Genomic DNA, 20,305 nt, shown 5'->3' with positions numbered 1-20,305 from the left:
CAGATAAAGAGGCCAGAGCACAGAATAGTGCAGATATGCCCCCATCAGTCAGTCACTCCATCATGGGGGGACGGACGGACGACGTACCTACATCAGTCAGCACCATGTCCGGTCACAGAGAGAAGATCTTCACCTCTCCTCTATTGAGAACAGACGGAAAGATGGACAACGAATCCCTGCTTCCAGTGAAATATATGCATGTTTAAAGGGCCACGTTCAAGGTACAAGAGGCTCAGCCAGTGCAAAGAGTAACTGAGCAGGGAAGGCAAACTGTCTCCTGCATATTGTGGATTTTTGAAAGGGCTATTTACTGAGACCTTTTGTGGGTGCCACAGAAGGTACGGGCAGGTAGTGTGATTCCTGCAGACCCCACACTGGTGGCCACTAGTCTATATTATTAAGCTTCTACTAAGGGATTTCACAGCTTTAAAACAACAAGAAGCGTTTTTAAAATGTTACTACCAGTGTTAGAACAGAAACAAGATTTGGCCACAAACAGTATTTTGGAACATTTAGAATTTTAGCTGGATTTCCAAAAATCAGTGTAATATAGTGCCTGGATACAGAGAAACTTTGAAGCAGAATATTCTTTTAAAAGAAGGTTTCTGTTTGGCAGATCATCAAATAAAGGTCTGAAGCTTTTTGTTATCCAAAGCTACACTTGAAACAGAGAACATTCTGAAATCAATCCTCACATAACACAATACCAGTTCCATAGGGTATCCCTTTATTACTTAGGAGATGCAATTTCTTTCCTGGTGCTTTGCTACCTGTATAAATGACAAGTAACAAGATAAACCTCAGGTTTACTTAAAATCATGGCAATTTAACTTTCATTTATTAAAAAAAACCCCTGAAAATATCCTACATGCTGAAAATCGAAATATCCTATCTCAGATGCCTATGAAAGTCTCATTACTATGTCACTCAGTGGTATCGCACATGGCAACTACTGCCTCTTTTATTCAATTTGTGTGTCTGACCATCTTTCTCCAACCAGCAATTTCAAGGTGGTACCAGAATCTGATATAGATCTGAAAATGAGGGCTGGGGAAGAGCTACTTGTCTTGTTTATCAAACTTTTTCACTTTAATTGTATGTAGGTGCTAACATAACATCAATTTGGTAACATATTAAAAGGTATTAGCAGATCTGTTAAATCTACATTTCCAGATTAACAGAAAGAAAGAGATGGCTGCAAAAGTCCAGGTGTGTCTACCTGGCCCTTGAATTGTTCTTGCCTGCCACTCAAGGCATAAAAATGACTGCAGCAATATCCTGTTCCCACTAAATGTTGTGAATCACCATTCACTTCCTCAGGAGCCATGTTTTGACGAACGTAATGAATACTCTATGCCAAGGCAAGAAACAGAAAGCAAGTGCAGGCTGAATGCTGCCTTTTATTCACTGAATCAGCTACTTGTTTCCAACACTGAAAGCTTTCAAAGTCTACATAGGTGTTCAAAAGGAAAGGTAATAGATCTTCTCATCTGTTGAGGTTGGTTATGTGGCTGAGTCTTGACATGCTTTATTAGAATTCAGCAGACTATGTTTAATTAGACCATAGAGTTGAGCTTTGCCTGGAACGATGATCAAGAGCTCAGGTATCACAAGGCTCTCAGAGTCAATGCGATAAAGCCACAAGTAGTCAAGATGGTGCCACCCCCTGTCATTGCTGGACAACAGCTCCCATCATCTCTGATCTTTTGACATGCTGGCAGGGGCTGATGGAAATCATAGTCCAAGAACTTCTGGAGGGCACCACACTGGCTTACCCTGCAATAAATAAGTAAGCAAACAGCAAGGATGAATGCAACAGAGGCTAGCCATGGATAATGCATTTGTATACAATCCAATTGTCCTTGACAGTCCCAGTTCTCTGGTACTTGTCTGTGGTAAGGCACAGTTTTTCTCCTATTTTGCTGTAGGTGCATTCTAGGGAGTGCCTTGTTAAAATTGTTGATGTGTAGTGCTAGAATTATGTTGCTTCTGGTTTTAGCCTCTTCCCCGGGTATCTACAAGTTAAATAGCACAGGGCTAATATATCTCATCTTTAATGCACATGAATGCAGATGCATGCCCATAAACACAAAACGTAACATGTAGTGCCATGTACCATTTTGTACACTGTTGCTGATAAGGCTTATTTTGAAGTGCTGGTGATAAATCATATTACAATTAGGCATTTCATTCTTAATGAGAAGAATTTTGCTTTTACATCTGTGAAGGATCAGCTATTGCAAGGTAAATCAATACAATACGGAGTGGGTTAACTTGAGCGTTCAAGTGAAGTACAATGGGGGTGGTGTGTGGGAGAACTCTTGGCAGTGAGAATATGGTATTATGAATACATTTTTCACCTGCAAAATGTAGCCATCACAAAATGTGAGGTTGTACAACATCTACACTGCCTGCATGCTGTTGAAGTTTAGGCATGAACCTCACCTTGCAATTTCAGTCCTTTTTAAGAGAAAGAGTAAATTGGTAAGATTCTAAAATGACAAATCACTTTATACAGAAAATGTACAATTATCCTTCATCTAGATGAATGCCTTGGTTTGTCTGTTCCTTGGAATAGACACAGGGAGTCTATGCAAATGAAGGTATCATGAAACTAAAGCTGACAGTCCATGTTACAAGTACCCAACTAGCAACCAGTACCATCCACATTAACAACAGAGAGTTGGAATGAACACATTATTACTAGATTTTTCAAGGCAAAAGTTAAAAACAAGGCAAAGGGGGGAGAAGGCATTAAGGCGACAATCCTAAATTACTCCTATTTACTAAGGAATAAGAACCACTGAATTCTGTGGGACTTACATCTGAATAAGCATGCTAGTTATTGCATTACATATCCAACAGAGGGGGGGAAATATCCCACAATAATAGACAAACATGCACTATTTTGCAATTTGTGACATATTATAGATTTGAATGGATGGTCATTTATAACTGTAATCCTTTGAATTTTGACAAAGCCTATTGGCTTTTGCCACGTTGTTTTAAATGACATTTTAAAAAAGTTATCTGCCTGGACACTCCAAGAGAGAGGTGAAAGATACTGCAAAAGTTTCATCAGGTCACAGGGCAGACTGAGTAATTCTTTCATTTCAGGAGGGTTTATTTTTTGACCCACATTGTATGGCTTTTGTTACTAGGAGACGATGGCCCTAATAAAAGTGCCTAGATGAATGTGATACTGTGTCCTCTGCTTCACTGCCAACATTACTCCCTTCCATGTAGAGATCAGAGGTGCCTAGAGAACTCAGTGCATACCACTGTGCTGATGGGATATGATGGGGTTTGTAACACACACCACCGTTGATGTTTTCTCCCTTTCATCTTATCATTCCCCTTAATGGTCAAAAGGAGAGGTGAATACATTCCATTGTGTAACATTTAACTTCTCAGTAGTCTGTCAATCATTCTAAAATGCGGGAGAATTTTAGATTCTATAGTATTTTCTTCTTCTTTTCAAGCAGCAATAATTTTATTTTTTGCAATATTCACTTCTATTACATGGGAACTATTACAACAAACAATACACAGTAGTTATGATCCACATGTAGTTAACATATAAAGTTTTCTTTCTTATTGCAGCAATTAATCCCATTTAAATGCCAGTTTTGTTAGAAATAAATTAGATGCAATTTCACTTCAGTTTAAAACATTAACTTTACATTGCCCTAACATTAAACGGTGAAACATATAAATTAACATAACTGAGGCTGAAATGTTTCGATTTGGCACTTAAAATAACCAACACCCTAAAACAGTAATAGCCTGAATGTAATGTAGACTCAATTTACAAACACTTAAGATTTATCACACCCTAATCTTTTATTTCACTCTCATTGTTTGACTAGGGTTTGGGAGACCAGGGATCAAACATGAAGCTCATTGGATAAGCTTGGACCAGCCACCATTTCTCAGTCTAACATACCTCACAAGGTTGTTGTGATGACAAAAATGGGAGGGACAGAACCATATATCTCATCTTGAAGCCCTTACAGATGAAATATAAGTGTAAGAAATAAATAGTGATTAAAACATTGATCTTTTTTCATTCATTTATTATATTGTTCTAGCGGTTCTCTCTCTACAATTTACACATATATCATCATTTCAATGAACCATTTCCTCATATATAACCATTTATGTTGATATATTGCCCTCACATTTTTTGTATATTCAGCCTTTCCCATTTCCACATATATATTTTTGCCAGGTTAGGAAACAAATTCTGCTTAAAAGCAATCCTCGCTTGTTTCCACTTTCCACTTCCCCTCCCTCATTGTTAAGCAGCAGCCAAGGAGAATCCGTGTACCTCCTTGTTGTCATGGCCAAGTGGCAAATCTAAGAAAGCCTTGTAAGGGGCAGGCATTGCAAAGCTGCACTGCAGGCTGATCACCTCGCCCACCCGGCCACTGGAGTAGCAAAGTGGGTTCCCCACTTCAGGCATGCTTTAGTCAAGAGGAAGAGTATGCTAGCTCTGCCTCCCCAGGTCACCATTTTGATCACTTACCCTAATTTGGAGAACACCCTAAGTTGGAGGGAAGCAAAGAACATGGTTTACTTGCGGAGGCTCCCCAGTTCAGAAGATTGCCTTTCAGCTTATGGAGGGAAACTGGAACAATGATGGGGGTAGGTGAAACTATTACACTCTTTTCCCGGTGGTGTTTACTTTGCAAGACTAGGTAATGCCTGAAGTAGGGCAATAGTCTTCTAGAGAACAACCCTTGCCCTGTGTGAATCAGGCTTTCCATAGTTTCTGTATGTTGACGGCAGCTGGGAAGCACACAAGTCCCCTACCCCACTCCAAGGCTTATTTGTTTGGTAAGACATCCCCAAAGAAATATCAGTTTTGTCGCTTAAAGCTCTAATTTGTCTGCATTAAGAACAGGCAGCTTCTCACCCCTGACACTCATGGGCTTCTGACGCTGCAGCTAGACCCCTTTCCCACAGAAAGTTAGCATCACATGCCACATACTTCTCAGACAATGCCTCTGCTGTCCAGCAGTTTTCCCTCAGCAACCATGTGTAGCTGCATATATCATTACCTGCACAGGACCTTGGTGGGAGCAGAGGGACAGCTACCCTCCCAGAAATTTTTGCTGCTACGAAAGTCTAAAAGTGTAACTAGAGCTTGATCTCTGCAAATTCTCAAGAGCACAGACAACTACAAACTCAAATTTTGTACATTAGCAGTGAAACATTTCACATGTGATTGAATGTCATGTGGAATATGCTCAGAGCTCACCTGAGTGGGAGATTCTGCTCCCCATTTGTCTGTGAGAGGCACATTGCTAATTGCTGCAGTTTATGAAAATACTTGCTGCTCCAGATGATCACTTGTTATCTCTGCTTCCTTGATTAGAAAATTGATTAACGAGCCCTGACTTTGTAAGTGTTTATACTAAAACCTCTAGATTTTTCAATAAACCGCATACGGCTTAGCTTACACAGCTGTCAATTCAGGTTGCTGTTCAGTTGCAACAGTATAAGCAGCAATTACTTTTGGCTAGGGACGCGGGTGGCGCTGTGGGTAAAACCTCAGTGCCTACGGCTTGCCGATCGCATGGTCGGCGGTTCGAATCCCCGCGGCGGGGTGAGCTCCCGTCTTTCGGTCCCAGCTCCTGCCCACCTAGCAGTTTGAAAGCACCCCTAAGTGCAAGTAGATAAATAGGTACCGCTTTATAGCAGGAAGGTAAACGGCGTTTCCGTGTGCTGCACTGGTGCTGGCTCGCCAGAGCAGCTTCGTCACGCTGGCCACGTGACCCGGAAGTGTCTCCAGACAGCACTGGCCCCTGGCCTCTTAAGTGAGATGGGCGCACAACCCTAGAGTCGGACACGACTGGCCCGTACGGGCAGGGGTACCTTTACCTTACTTTTGGCTAGACCAAGAATGCTGAGATTATACCACAGATTTATACACAGAACTTTCATCTTTCTGGGAAATAGCAAGATACTCAGTTGCCTGTTAATTTAGCATCCTGATTCTGCTCCTGGCTGGCTGGCTGCCCTCTCCCATATCAATATGCTGCAGCAGTTAGCAACCATTCGCTTGCTTGGTGCTCAGAGGCACACACCCGCTGCCTCCATTGTCACCTTCCAATTGTTACCAGTAACAATGAGAATTCTCTCTTCCACTGGTCACCCACTGTGGCAACCAGTGATTCCTACTGGCAAAATGGTACATCAACCACCACTGCATGTTTGAACAAGAAGGGCTGGGAGTTTTTTGTAAAACATATTGCTACGATGGAAGGAGAGTACAAAAACAGCCCCACCATATGTGTGTGTTTGTACACACATGGGGCCACATTCTCTTCCAGGGCCAAATGCCAGCAATGGGCGAGGTAAGAGCCAAAAGTGAGTGAGGCTAACCACACCATAGATTCACACACACACACACACACACACACACACACACTATCTATCTATCCACATCCATCTATTTCACCCCCCTTTCCCCACCTCTCTCCCCAGCAATAAATGAGCATCCCTCACAGAGGCACAAAGAAAAAGAAACTACCAAAGGAACTGGAGCTACTAGACAGCTTTCTGCCAGCCCAACTGATCCGTCCTTGTTTAATTCCTCATGGAATTAAATTTCACAATCTCTCAGGAGAAACAGTCAATGATTGAAGAAGGGTTGCTGCCAGATTCGTAAAATAATCTTTAACAAACTCAGCTTATTTAAAACTTAATAACCTGCTTTCCCCCCTCTAAAATTGTGAACAACCATCACTAATCGATAACAATACTCAAGTGAAAGTGACGATCATTTTTTAGAATCCAACATCTATTTTTTTTTTAATGATATTTATTGGAATTTCAAAAGATACAAAGAATACAAAACAAAAAATAGAAAATACAAAAGCTTACACAAAAAAGAAATACAAAAATAAAAATAAAAATATGAAAAAGTAGAAGATACAGAAGAAAAATAATAATAAAGAAGAAAAAACAAAACAATTTCATTATTTTCAGATCCTTAACTGTCATTACTTTCTTTCTTAGACCTCCTCCTCCTCCCTTCCTTTGTATTCTAGTTGTTAATTATCCCAGCAAATCCTTTCTAATCCTATCTTTCTATAATAAAATAAACCTTAAAATTTAAAATTTAAGTCTTAACTTTACAAGCTTCTTGTGTTCATAATGTTCTTTCATAATTCTTTATACATCTTTACTAAAGCCAGGTAATTTCTCCAACATTTTTTCTATCATTCATTTTTCTATCATTCTATCATTCATCAACTTTATAAAACATTCTATTAGTTAAAAAAAAGAAAAAAGAGAAAAAAGCATATAAACAAGTCCAATCTTTATCCAACGTCCCTTCCTCCTGGTTCCGGGATTTGTCAGTCCTTATTCCTCAATCTAACCCGGTGACCTTATGTCCGAGGCCCTCAGGTCACTTCCATGGCCCTTCCGCGGCTTTTCTTCATATTTGTGGCTGTAGTCACTTGCTCGTAGTAACTCCAACTTAATAGTGTTTTTGGCCCTTCTCATCAAGTCAGACCCTTTTCCATATTCATCGCTGCATTCCATGTAGTATTTAAGAGCATGCTTCAAGGGCCCTCCGAAATTGTGGGCCCCCACAATTCCAAACGTGTCGCAGCCTGTTACTGTATTTAAAAAGTCCAGATATCCCGACATAGGGGGGGTCAATCCAGCCCCCCATTTCCAAACCACAGCGAACTTTCCCTTCCCAGATCTGGTTTTTTCCAAGTTCCTTTGTCAAATCCGAAGGATCAAACTCCTGTTGAAACTGTTCTGTCAAGCCACACTCCTGATTTAATGCCACAAACCCCTGTTCTGTCAAAACACACTCCTGGTTTGAGTCCTGGATAGACTCCACATATATTCCCACAGTCTGATCAAAACCTTCCACTGCCTGTCTAAGATTCCCAGTCGAGTTGGCCATCTAGTTCACCTTATCATATATTTCTTCCAGTAGAATATTTGTTTGATTAAGCAGGCACACCACAACTTCTGAAAACATTGTTGCGCTTTCCCACGGTTATTTGTAGCAACTGTCAAGTCCTTGGCATTAGTTACAGTTTCAAAGGCTCCCCCTAGGGAGAAGACTTATATTTGTTTTTGCTACATTTCCAAGATACTTGAAATACTTTATCCATATATATTCCTTTAAAATGCGAAAGGGAACAGTAAAGTCACAAAGATTCACTTCTTTTAGCTATCTGTCACACACAGTTATCTTGATAAATTCACGTCAGTCCTGACTTCCCCGCTCCAGGATCAGGACGAAAATAACTTCCTTTTACTGCTTCAAGTAGTCCAAAAAAAATATTCCCAATTTAAAATGTTGGAATCCACTCTTTTAAAAGCAATTTTCAAAGCTCTAGTGTAAATTGCCTTTGCTTTGTTCTATTTACAAAAGGACGGAAGGGTGACTTCCTGTTTAGCCCTTCCCGCTCCGTACCAAATTCAATATATTTTTTCTTTTCTTTTTTATAGTCCAATTCTGTCCTTTTCCCAAATCTTCATTTACTGTCCCAATTTGTTCAAATTCTAAGTACTCACGGGTATTTGTTTTAAAGTCTGAATTGTCCAGGAAAAAAGGCAGCGCTCTCCGGCAACAGCTACGCGGCTTCACTCCACAAAAGAAGCAGACGACTCGCAGCACAGCGCCACTTCCCCGCTCTGTTCCGGAGCCCGTTGCCGGGTTCCTTTGCAAATTGGGGGGGGCGCAAACAGTGCCCGCCGAGTCCCAGGGTCACAGGCTTCACCCGCCTGTGGTTTAAAGGGTCCCCGCTGCGCCGAAGCGGTGTTAGACCCGATTTCTGTGGAGCAGTTTCCCTCCGAGTTAGAGGGATTCCGCCATTGCCATTGGCGCCACCTCCGGAAGTCCTTAGAATCCAACATCTAAAGCATTAAATGAATGGTCAAAATTTGGTTCTTGCAGTTGTCCATTCTGCCCATGCTGTACAAATCCACAGAAAGGCGAAAAGGAGCCACTCCTTTCTCACACCACCTAAAAGTCTGAGTGAAGCGTAAATAAACCTGATGAAGTTAATTGCTTCCTAAAGGAAAAAAAACACAGAAAGACTTTCAAAGCGTGATAAATGTGGTTCGAATTGGCATTTTGTATCTGGGAGGGAAATGCTTTGGAATGCAGTATCTGCGTTCAAACCATCACTCCTTTGAGAGTTCATGAAGCCCTTTCCAAACAACAGTTGGGTGGGGGGAGGCTGAATGGGGGGGGGAGGTTGCAGCAACAGGTCTTACATCTTCACTAGATTCTGTAAACCCCGAGTGTACAAAGTGTGCATGCACAGACTTGTCTTCACAATCAGGAACCTTGGTATTTGCAAATTCCTGATCACACGGACAGCTTTACATGGATAGGTTCGGCCTAAAGTCCAGTGAACATTTGTAGGTCAGGGTGGGACCAACTGCTGTTATACCACCCCCAGGCCTAGGCACATTCTGGCACTCTTGAATTGTCCTCTGAAAAGGGCCTCTGTCTTCACCTGAAAATTGCAGTATTTGATATGCAGTCCAGAAGCATTGAAAAGGGAGTTTTCCCATTGACTTAATGTGAATTTAAACCCTTAGGGATTCTCACAGAAAATTAAAAAACCTGAATGTGCTCTGACCTGTATAATGAAAAGCTTATACTTGCAAATTGCCAATTATCCCTAATATTTTCTTTAACAAATTCATAGAGATTTCATTAACATTCACTGTCAATTGATTCCGGGGCTATCGTGACCCTCAAATCTTTTATGGTAAAGGCCAGATACTAGGGGAAAACTGTTAAAAATATAGCTGATTAAATGATTGCAAAATGGTTAATGAAGCCCAGTGAGCGTAAAGAGATATCAATCAAGTGTCATCTGGGAGCCACTGATAGCATTTAGCCAATTTCTTTCATTTCATATTATTTTCATCTGTTTACTTTGATGTTTGACTCCTGCAAACTTCCAACAACAACAAGGAAAAACACCACAACTATATACTTGAGGCAAGGGCAGAGGTCATCAATCACCATTTCTACACCAAGTTACCTCCATTTAAATGCAAATGCTGGCCTTTCTTCTCAACCTTTAAACAATCATTTCATAGAAAAGCAGTTGCATGAGTAAATTTGGTGTGTGGCTATCTATGAGGTCGGTCTCTTGTCATTTGACCTCACTTTTGTAACACCATCTCATTTTAAATTCTTATGACATCGTAGGAATATACAGTATTTTTGCAGACAGGGCTTGGGCAGGATAGCAGTAATTTATTTTAACTCTGTTTTATGCACTTAATGTAGGTATAATAATAAAGTGACTGACACAGTTTTTCTTAGATTGCTATTCATTGTGTACGTTTAACATTAAGTGGCAAAACTTACACGGTTGTTTTAAGTAAAATGGAAATACTGAATTCAAGCACTTTGAACGGTCAAAAAAGTGTATATATAGGACAATGATTCTTGTTGCATGGGAGATGTGACTGGATTTCCCAGCACTTTTACTTTTAAGAATGGCTGGGCGGTGTTCTAAATTTGATCTGAAAAATAGCCATCGGTGGAGGTCTAACCCCTTCCCTGCATACAATATAAACAATCTAAATTCGCAAAATTCTGAAGCTGCTGTCAGCTGTCTGACACATGCTCACACAACCAGCAGGGCTAACAGTGGCTTCCAATAGGGTAAGGGAATTTAAATGAATACAAATGTATGGGTAGCAATGATTAAACACTGCTGTGTCGGTGCTGTCACTCTGATCAAATGAGAGGGGTTCGCGCCACACTTTTAAAAATGTTAACTTTTTTATTTGAAATAAACCAGCATAGGGAGAGAAAAACACCCTTGTGTTCCAAAATACATAGGCTTCCATCTTATGCTGCAGGAACACAGTTCCACTCTGTGACAATTCTCCATCCTCTCCTCTCCCCATACACCCCAAATATTTCACCCCACCCTCTCTAGCATATTTTGAGGGGGAGCTGCATCAGAGAGGAGAGGAAGTCTGTTGCAAGAGCAGAACTGCAGTGCCAGTGTGGTGTAGTGGTTAAGAGCGGTAGAATCATAATCTGGTGAACCGGGTTCGATTCCCCTCTCCTCCACATGCAGCTGCTGGGTGACCTTGGGCTATTCACACTTCTCTGAAGTCTCTTAGCCCCACTCACTTTACAGGGTGTTTGTTGTGGAGGAGGAAGGGAAAGGAGAATGTTAGTCGCTGTGAGACTCCTTCGGGTAGCGATAAAGCGGGATATCAAATCCAAACTCTTCTACAAGCCATTGTTGTTGTTGGCATCCATCTGCCTTGAAAGACAGTGGGGTGCACCTCCTGGGATGAAGTCAAACCGCTGTGTTAGCAGCACTGAAGTGACCTCCCTGGGGAGCACACAACCAAGAGTCTATTATAAACTCTCTTCCACAACCCAATTATTTCTCATAAAAATGCAGGTCCCCTTTTAATGCATTTCTACACTGGTCCCATCACCTCCCAGCAACTAGAAGGGGAAGAAATGGAGGCAGTGAGAGATTTTACTTTCTTGAGCACCATGATCACTGCACATGGTGACAGCAGTCACGAAATTAAAAGACGCCTGCTTCTTGGGAGAAAAGCAATGGCAAACCTAGACAGCATCTTTAAAAGCAGAGACATCACCTTGCCAACAAAGGCCCATATAGTTAAAGCTATGGTTTTCCCAGTAGTGATGTATGGAAGTGAGAGCTGGACCATAAAGAAGGCTGATCGCCAAAGAATTGATGCTTTTGAATTATGGTGCTGGAGGAGACTCTTGAGAGTCCCATGGACTGCAAGAAGAGCAAACCTATTCATTCTGAAGGAAATCAGTCCTGAGTGCTCACTGGAAGGACAGATCCTGAAGCTGAGGCTCCAAGACTTTGGAAGACCTCATGAGAAGAGAAGACTTCCTGGAAAAGACCCTGATGTTGGGAAAGATGGAAGGCACAAGGAGAAGGGGATGACAGAGGACAAGATGGTTGGACAGTGTTCTCGAAGCTACCAGCATGAGTTTGACCAAACTGGCAGTGGAAGACAGGAGTGCCTGGCGTGCTCTGGTCCATGGGGTCACAAAGAGTCGGACACGACTAAACAACAACAACCCCACCCCACTCCAGAGCCCCAACCTCACATGAGATACAATTAACTAAACTGACAAATGTGCTATGGAAGAAGAAAGGAAAAGGAGAGAGAAAGAAAATGAAGAGGATAGATTTTCTGAGATGCTTCCTCAGCTGCCCCACCCTTAATTCTACAAAGTGGTTGAAAAACACTACCAGATACCTTCAAACCTATCCATATTCTCTCTTTTAATATAGGCCATTTTCCCCCAAAAAAACATCAGGAATCTGTATCATGGACCTCCAACAAATGTGTATTGTGTTTCCTTCTCATACATTAAAGTGTAATTCTCTGCTTCTTTACTTCCACAAATGTTTCCAATCAGGCTTACTCTCTTATAAGTGTGTTTAGGATTGTACCCTTAATCTTGTTTGTTACAGAGAAAGGGATCAAGATTTTAATAAAGTTACATGTAATATCCAACAATTAGATTCTGACAACAATCCTAAATACTTTCCACATTCTGACTGTGTCAGAATCCTCGTCTCCATCACACAGCAAAATAACAAAACTGAAAGGATGATTATTCTATTATTATTAAGGTAAAGGACCCCTGGACAGTTAAGTCCAGTCAAAAGCGACTACAGGGTGCGGTGTTCATCTCGCTTTTCAGGCTGAGGGAGCTGGCGTTTGTCCACAGACAGCTTTCTGGGTTATGTGACCAGCATGACTAAACCGCTTCTGGCACAATGGAATGATGGAAACCAGAGCGCACGGAAACGCCATTTTACCTTCCCACCTATTTATCTACTCACACTGGTATGCTTTCAAACTGCTAGGTTGGCAGGAGCTGGGACAGGGCAACGGGAGCTCACCCTATCGCACGGATTTGAACCACCAACCTCCTGATCAGCAAGCCCAAGAAGCTCAGTGGTTTAGACCACAGCGCCACCCACGTCCCACCTTATTATTATTATTAACAAGGGCATTGTCTGTGTATGGCAGTTTTATGATCAGTATACATTTAATTTCAGGCAGCATACTACAAAGTTGAAAAAGTGCCAGTATTTAGAAACAACAAAGAAGACATAACCTGGAAACCCTTTCATTTATAAAGACTGTTCATTTTAAAGCACAATCTTTCATTTTCCCTAAATGCTTGTCGTCTGCCAAGTTTTTACTCAATGTTAAATTCAGCATTGCATCCTATAAACATTTTACAGCCATTGCACCTGGTTTTTATATGCTAGGAATGTCTGCAAGGAGTCTGTTTCTCTTGCACGGAAAAGACCTGTGCTACAAACCCACAGCCACAATTTCCTAAATAAAGGCAGAAAATCCTTATGGTTCTTTCTGCTTTACAAGCTCAGTTTGCATTATAAATGCACAAGGTCTGCCAGAGGGAAACTAGTTTGTACCATCACAACTGTAAGCAACTGGTAATTTGAATGCCCTCAATCAGGAAACTATAGTGAAGCAGTTCCAAAAAAAAAAATGTTATGAAAAATAATTTCTGAAATTCATGTGCCAAAGTAGCACTTTCAGGTATGTAAAAAGCTGAGAACTTGATAAATGCTCAGCTCTGGCACCACTTTTCCAAAGGAAATTATATAACTCCCCTCCTATCACCACCACCAGCAGAGTAGAAACAGTTTTAATTAGAATCCAGAATGTTTTTAGACCCTTTCTTACAGAGTAATGGGATGACAGAAATCAATTCCTTTATCTTCCCTTTTTAATCAAAATTCAAGTCCCTTTTGCCATGCTTTTGATGTGGTTCTGCATAAGTGATTCATTGGAAGTAAAATGGCAAATCCTCTGCTTTCAGGAGAACATTGTAATTCATAAAGTAGGCAAGGAGTAATTTAAGTATTTAAAACTTTCGTTGGAATGTGCTTTTCTGTGAAGCCTTGGAGATTTGAGCACATGGAATTTGTATTTTTAGTCCAAGGATTATACCATTTGAAACTTGACAATTAATTAAATGAATTGCTTACCCAATCAAGCATGGAGGCAGGGGTAACTTGCAATAGTAAAACATAATGAATAATGCAAGATGATTACAAGTCAGCTAGTGATGCTCAGCAGGGTCAAATCAAATTTTAGGGATGTCTCTTAAAGTTGTAATGAGTCATAGTGTCCTAATGAGAAGTTTCACTGAATCCTAAGTAATCAAGCTGAAAACTTTTCAAGACTAAACCATGAAGGAAACTGTGTACGAAACAGATTTTATTTACCATGTTAAATAACCAACTGGTTAACAAACTACAAAATAAATCACAAAACTTAAACTAATTACTTGACTTTGAAAGACGCAAGTTCCTGGAAGTGAAGACTGCCAAGGGGGAGATTAATAAAACTCAGTATGACAATGCTGAATGCTTCACCTATTATTGATATAATGTGAAGACTCCTGGATGAACAGCTGACAGAGTTAAGAGCTGAGATGCATAGAACTTCGAGAGAGATTGGATCAGAGATACTTCAGACTAAAGAATGCACAGGACCTGTGGGAAAAGATGTGGATTTACCTCTGCCTGAGCATGGGACAGCAGCAGGTGATGTGTTGGGAGTAGACTGTCTGGAGGACTGACACAGACAAAGGATGCTGTTGTGAGGCCAAAAGAAATAAATGGATTTAAGAGACAATTGGAGAAGGCAGAGATGAAGCTGAGAGAGAAAGGGAATGGTGCACAAACTGAAGTGAACACAGAAGAAAAAGTCCCTAAGCTCTTAGCGAATGGTTTGGAAAAAGAATGGAAAACATGGAAGAAGGATTTTCCCCTTTTTCTTTAAACCATGGTGAAAAACTGCGCACAAGAAATTTGACTGGAACCTATGGAACTGAGTATGATTTATCAAGGACACAACAAGCAAATAAGTATGGACTATTACACTATTAAGATTTGTTGGGACCCTTGGGGAGAAAATCATCATACTGGACTGGAGAAAGACTATTTTGGACACTTAATAATAACAGTTGAAGAGCTACTTTTGGACTTATTGAGTGGAAAAAGACGAATTTGAGATGTCCACAGACAGTTTTCCATGTCATGTGGCCAGCATGACTAAACAACTTCTGGAGCAACAGAACACCGTGACAGAAACCAGAGTGCACAGAAACGCCGTTTACTTTCCTGCTGCAGTGGGACCTATTTATCTACTTGAACTGGTGTGCTTTCAAACTGCTAAGTTGGTAGAAGCTGGACAGAGCAATGGGAGCTCACCCCATCGTGCAGACTTGAGCCACCGACCTTCCGATCAGCAAGTCCAAGAGGCTCAGTGGTTAGACCACAGCACCACTCACTCCCAATATGATTTTATAATCTCTATAGTGAGTCAGGAGGGGATCACCAAGCCAAACCATGGCTGTTTAACTGGGACCAGCTGTGACATACTATATAAATTCCAGTGTCGTTGTAGATGTAAAGTCTGCTTGCTGATTTAACTGTTTTTATTTGTGACCCATTCTGGGAACTGCTTGGAGGTTGATGAAAATGTATGAAACAAGTAATAAATTAAATAATAACTTGTTAAAACACATTACATTCTGTTAGAGATTGTGCAAAATGGTATATTTTATGCAAAAACAACAACTCCTCACAAAACACATACTAATAAATACATATCAGAAGAAAGGTTTCAAACATACTGACGGTCAAGACCAGGAAAGTGAATACTAAAGAAAAAGAGTCAACTGGCAAAGGAAAGGCTAATGGAGATAAAAGAGGCATAGTAAACATTTTTTACAGCATTAAATGCAAATTCAAGCAACTGTCCTCAGTCATATCATTCTAAGGATGTTCTAAATAGCATGTCAAAGGAAAGAGAAAAAGTAAACTACATTCAGATTCAGGCTCTGTATATTAGTGAAGCTGCAGAATATACTCAGAAATGCACACAAAAATTTCAGGACTTTTAATACCATGCAGATTTGCTGTAGAAAGGTCTACATCTCCCCAAAGCCTTGCTTAAAACTCCACATATTCACCAGCCAGTCCTGACAATAAATCAGGGTTTATTTTTGTAATACCTATAAAACTATGTAAGAGACCACAGACTGACTCCACTTAGTAAAAAAAAGTTCAGAAGCAAGAATAATTAGATGGAAGATCTTGAGCAATAGCTCGTTAGTGCAGGTTCATTTCCTTGTCACATTTTCAAGTTGAGAAAGAAGAAAGCAGGGATATTTCCTCATTTGTTCATAAAGCTGCAATTTGCCTTTGGAATACAGAGTTGCCAGGGCCAGTATGACAAGGCATTAAAAAAAAGCAGCCACTTGTTTTCTTCTGGTCTAGGTACCTGCAATCCAACAAACTACCCTAACAGAACAATGACCTGTTATTCATGAGGAGTGTGTCAATTGTTTGAGCTCCCTATCGAATTTCTAAGCCAGAGCAATTATGTGGAATTGGGGCTTCGATAGTTTGACAGCTTTTAGAAAACACCTTGTTAAGGGAAGAGATCCCACTGTGAAGAAGTCAAAAGAGGCCCTCTGGGATAGTAATCTGATCCTTTAAAGGTACTAAGGACAGAACTTTTATTTTATTTTATAAATTGTCACTCACAGCTACAGCTGGAGAAAATTAGGAGAAATGATAACTGATGCCTGAGAAAGGAACTACTATTGTATCCTTGTAAGAATGCCACAACACTAACATTATGGTCAGTCATTATTTGCTAATGAAAGATTGGAGAAGGCCTTCTGTCTCCTTTCGGAATATGTTGCCGGTTTCCAGTCGGATCATACAAATATGTGCAACTATGTGCTCATGCACACTTGCCTTCCTAGGCACAGGTCTGTCCTTTAAATCTCTCTCTCTCTCTCTCTCTCTCTCTCTCTCTCTCTCTCTGTGTGTGTGTGTGTGTGTGTGTTTGGGGGGTGGGTTCTCCTGCTCCTTACCACTGAATCAAAACCAACAGCAATTTGATTCAGTGTTAAAGAGCAAGTTTTCATGAGGCAAATAAAAAGTACTCAGACATGGCGCTTTAAAGCATGGACCTGTGCCTAGAAAGGCAGCACAAAAGGAAGTCTGGATGAGCCCCGAGTCAATCTCTTCAAAGGCCATATAATACGTCAAAGTCAAAGTATAGGCTTTATTGCAGTTCTATGCCTTAGTAACAAAGAAAGATCACATAAAATATGTCTTTAAGACAACTGAGCTACCTGTCAAACATTTTTCAAAATGATGAAAAGTCAGAATGATCCCCCAAATTAATCAGACCGATGTACTTTGAAAGACAAAAAGCACACAAATAAGTATTTTATCCTTTCTAATGCTTAGATTCTAACACCCGTTCTTCAGAACTGCTTAATTTTTATTTATTTATTTTTTAAAAAAGGAAACTTATTTCAGTTTTAGGAGAAAAATTGCATAGGCGTGTCCTTCCTAAGTCAAGCTTTGTTGATATCCCTTTTTGTAGTTCAAATATCAGCCTGATTCATTTTTCTTTGGAGAAAACCCAGTCTTTGAAATGATAATACTTATGATTTATCTGGCTAGTTTTGTATGGCTCAGGTAGCTTAAGGGATTGACATTAAGATATTGAACGTTTCTTTTTGGGCCCTTTATTTTGGCTCTGACACAGGCTGTGAATTGCTGTTATAGCCCTGACTATTCAGGCAGGTGTGTATAAACCCGGTTGGCAACACCAGAGGACTGTGAAATTGGTTTGGCAATTGGACAGAGAGAGCCTTAAGTGATAAAAACTTCCCTTGATTGCCATCTCAAAGGGCTTCACAACCTAATGGGCACAGAAGAATCCAGAATATCCACACAACTTCCTAATTTCTCTGTGTCCCCCTCCCCGCCACATAAACTTTAAAGTGAGAGTTATTTAGCTATTATATACGCTGTACATTTTGAGACAGAGAGATTTGAAAAGCAAGTCTGGTAATTTAGCAGCTCTGAAAGGCAATCCAAATGTAATATGTTTTGATTGTACCAAAAAGATAAAACATACTTGAAAAGTAAAATTGATACACAAGTATACTTTACAAGCACAGAAACATACAGCAGGGTCGGTATGACCTGGCATAAGAGTGTTAAAAACCATGGTGTTAAGGGCTATCAGCATGGGCGGACAAGGACTGTCATATCTCACAAGATATTGTCGCAGACAGGTAATCCAGGAGCCCTTCAAAGGTAGTCTGTGACAGCAACTCTTAAGATACCTTTCTTCTAAAACTGCAATACTGTAGTTATTAATCAGTGAAACAGAAGGCTTTCCAAAATGCTTACCAATGATATGACTGGTTGTAACTTCAAAACCTCCAAGTATCCAACAAATTAGTGGCTACCTACTCCCTGAATCCTAGTGGATTATTTTAAAAAGGTACCCCTGCCCGTACGGGCCAGTCTTGACAGACTCAAGGGTTGTGCGCTCATCTCACTCTAAAGGCCGGGAGCCAGCGCTGTCCGCAGACACTTCCGGGTCACGTGGCCAGCGTGACAAGCTGCATCTGGCGAGCCAGCGCAGCACATGGAAACGCCGTTTACCTTCCCGCTGGTAAGCGGTCCCTATTTATCTACTTGCACCTGGGGATGCTTTCGAACTGCTAGGTTGGCAGGCGCTGGGACTGAACGACGGGAGCGCACCCCGCCGTGGGGATTCGAACCGCCGACCATGCGATCGGCAAGTCCTAGGCGCTGAGGTTTGCATATTGTGAACAAATAAGATAAGTATTCATTTTATCAAATTGTGAAGTAGAGAGTCTGGAGAACTGGAAACAGCTTCTCTGAACCATAAATTATTCCATCTTCTCTTAAAGTACATTTCAGAGCTTTTCCTCTACAAGTTTTAGCCAAGAACGAGCATTGTTGACAGCTTGCTATTAGAGAGAAGAGAGCTTAACTGCAAGCCTGGGTTCACACGGCATGTTATGTCAAACTTTAGCCTAGGCCAGTGTGGCATGGGAGCAAGAGAGACTGTGGGGCAGCACAGTAGCCGTGAACTCCTCTCCCCAACATTCAAATGGTCCCAATAAACCACAGTTTGGCTTACTATGATGTGAGAACAAGGCCAGAGGATTCAGGGGCAGCACTGCAAGTTAATCACCAAGGAAACCTACAAGGGCTGAGCCTAGGGTTCCAACTCAGAGGATTTTTCTAAATACAGTGGTACCTCAGGTTAAGTACTTAATTCGTTCCGGAGGTCCGTTCTTAACCTGAAACTGTTCTTAACCTGAAGCACCACTTTCGCTAATGGCGCGCCGCCGGAGCACAATTTCTGTTCTTATCCTGAAGCAAAGTTCTTAACCTGAGGTAATATATCTGGGTTAGCGGAGTCTGTAACCTGAAGCATATGTAACCTGAAGTGTATGTAACCCAAGGTACCACTGTGTGTTGTAAGCCACATTGAGTTGTTTCTTTAAGTTGCAAAGGAGTAAAAAATACATTTAATGTGCAAAACAGCTCATCTTCATCCTAATGATCTTGCCTGAATTATTTCATTGCAGCAGGAGTGCTAGCCCCTGGGGACCTTTGGGGCCCCCAAATATTTTGGGGGTGGGGCACCCCCCATGTTCAAAAAGTGCAGAGGTGAAGCTCGGAAGCAAAGCATGGAACCGAGCCCAGCATAGCTCCAATGCCTGACTCTTTCTCCTCCTCCTCCCACAGTGGGGAAGGAGGGTTGAAGTAGCCTCCCGCTGGTGGCTCCGGCAGGAGGAGGTGGAAGAAGTGGAACCAGCTGGCTGCATGGCTGCTACGTTCAGCTCCGTTCCGGCTCATCCCAACATCATAACACCAATCACCATTGCAAGCTGGCACCTCTGTTTTGAAGTGTGAGATATCTAAGATGCGGAGAAAATGGACCTCAGCCTCATCTCATGACAACTAATGGCAAAACTGACACCATTTTACATTGGAGTGGGTGCTGTCTTTCTAAAGTTTCATAACACAGTAAGGGAGTTTGAATGAGTGAAGGGGGTTACCCTGTAACCCTGCTGCAACACTCCTCCTGTATGCTTAGCAGCTGTATTGATTTAGAGCTGTGCACATGTGCATGTAAAGCATCTCTGTGGGATAGGGGATCCTGTCTGGCCCAGGATCCCAATGCATGAAGCAGCTTTATGCCCATATGTTCACATGGCTGCCAAAGTGTAGCGAATAATTGCAATGGCAAAAAGCGCCATAAAGTATGACCCCCTCACCCCTTCTTCATTTCCAGTATTAAAGAACACAAAAATCAAGATGCAGCATTGCACAAAAATAGTTTTTAAAATCCTGCCACATCCAAAGACAACAAA

The 20,305-nt window shown here is 41.2% G+C and overlaps 1 protein-coding gene and 1 long non-coding RNA gene across 7 annotated transcripts in view; both read right to left on the bottom strand.

Annotated features, from left to right (window-relative positions):
• Positions 1-20,305, bottom strand: part of MACROD2 (mono-ADP ribosylhydrolase 2) — a 978,088-nt gene that overhangs the window by 660,219 nt on the left and 297,564 nt on the right. The window lies entirely within an intron of this gene.
• LOC308473730 lies at positions 1,795-6,494 on the bottom strand. Of its 3 annotated transcripts, XR_013984259.1 has the most exons (4): positions 5,887-5,999; positions 5,264-5,371; positions 3,947-4,009; positions 1,795-2,460 (listed from the first exon to the last, which is right to left on the bottom strand). It is a non-coding gene; the product is annotated as an uncharacterized lncRNA (long non-coding RNA). The 3 variants fall into 3 exon arrangements; XR_013984257.1 differs by having other exon boundaries at positions 3,947-5,371; positions 5,881-6,494; XR_013984258.1 differs by having other exon boundaries at positions 3,947-5,371; positions 5,887-6,494.

This window comes from Podarcis pityusensis, assembly GCF_964106645.2.
Source record: "Podarcis pityusensis genome assembly, chromosome: 3".
Lineage (NCBI taxonomy): Eukaryota > Metazoa > Chordata > Lepidosauria > Squamata > Lacertidae > Podarcis > Podarcis pityusensis.
Note: the sequence above shows the minus strand (reverse complement) of the source record. Positions and strands in the feature narration are given on the sequence as shown.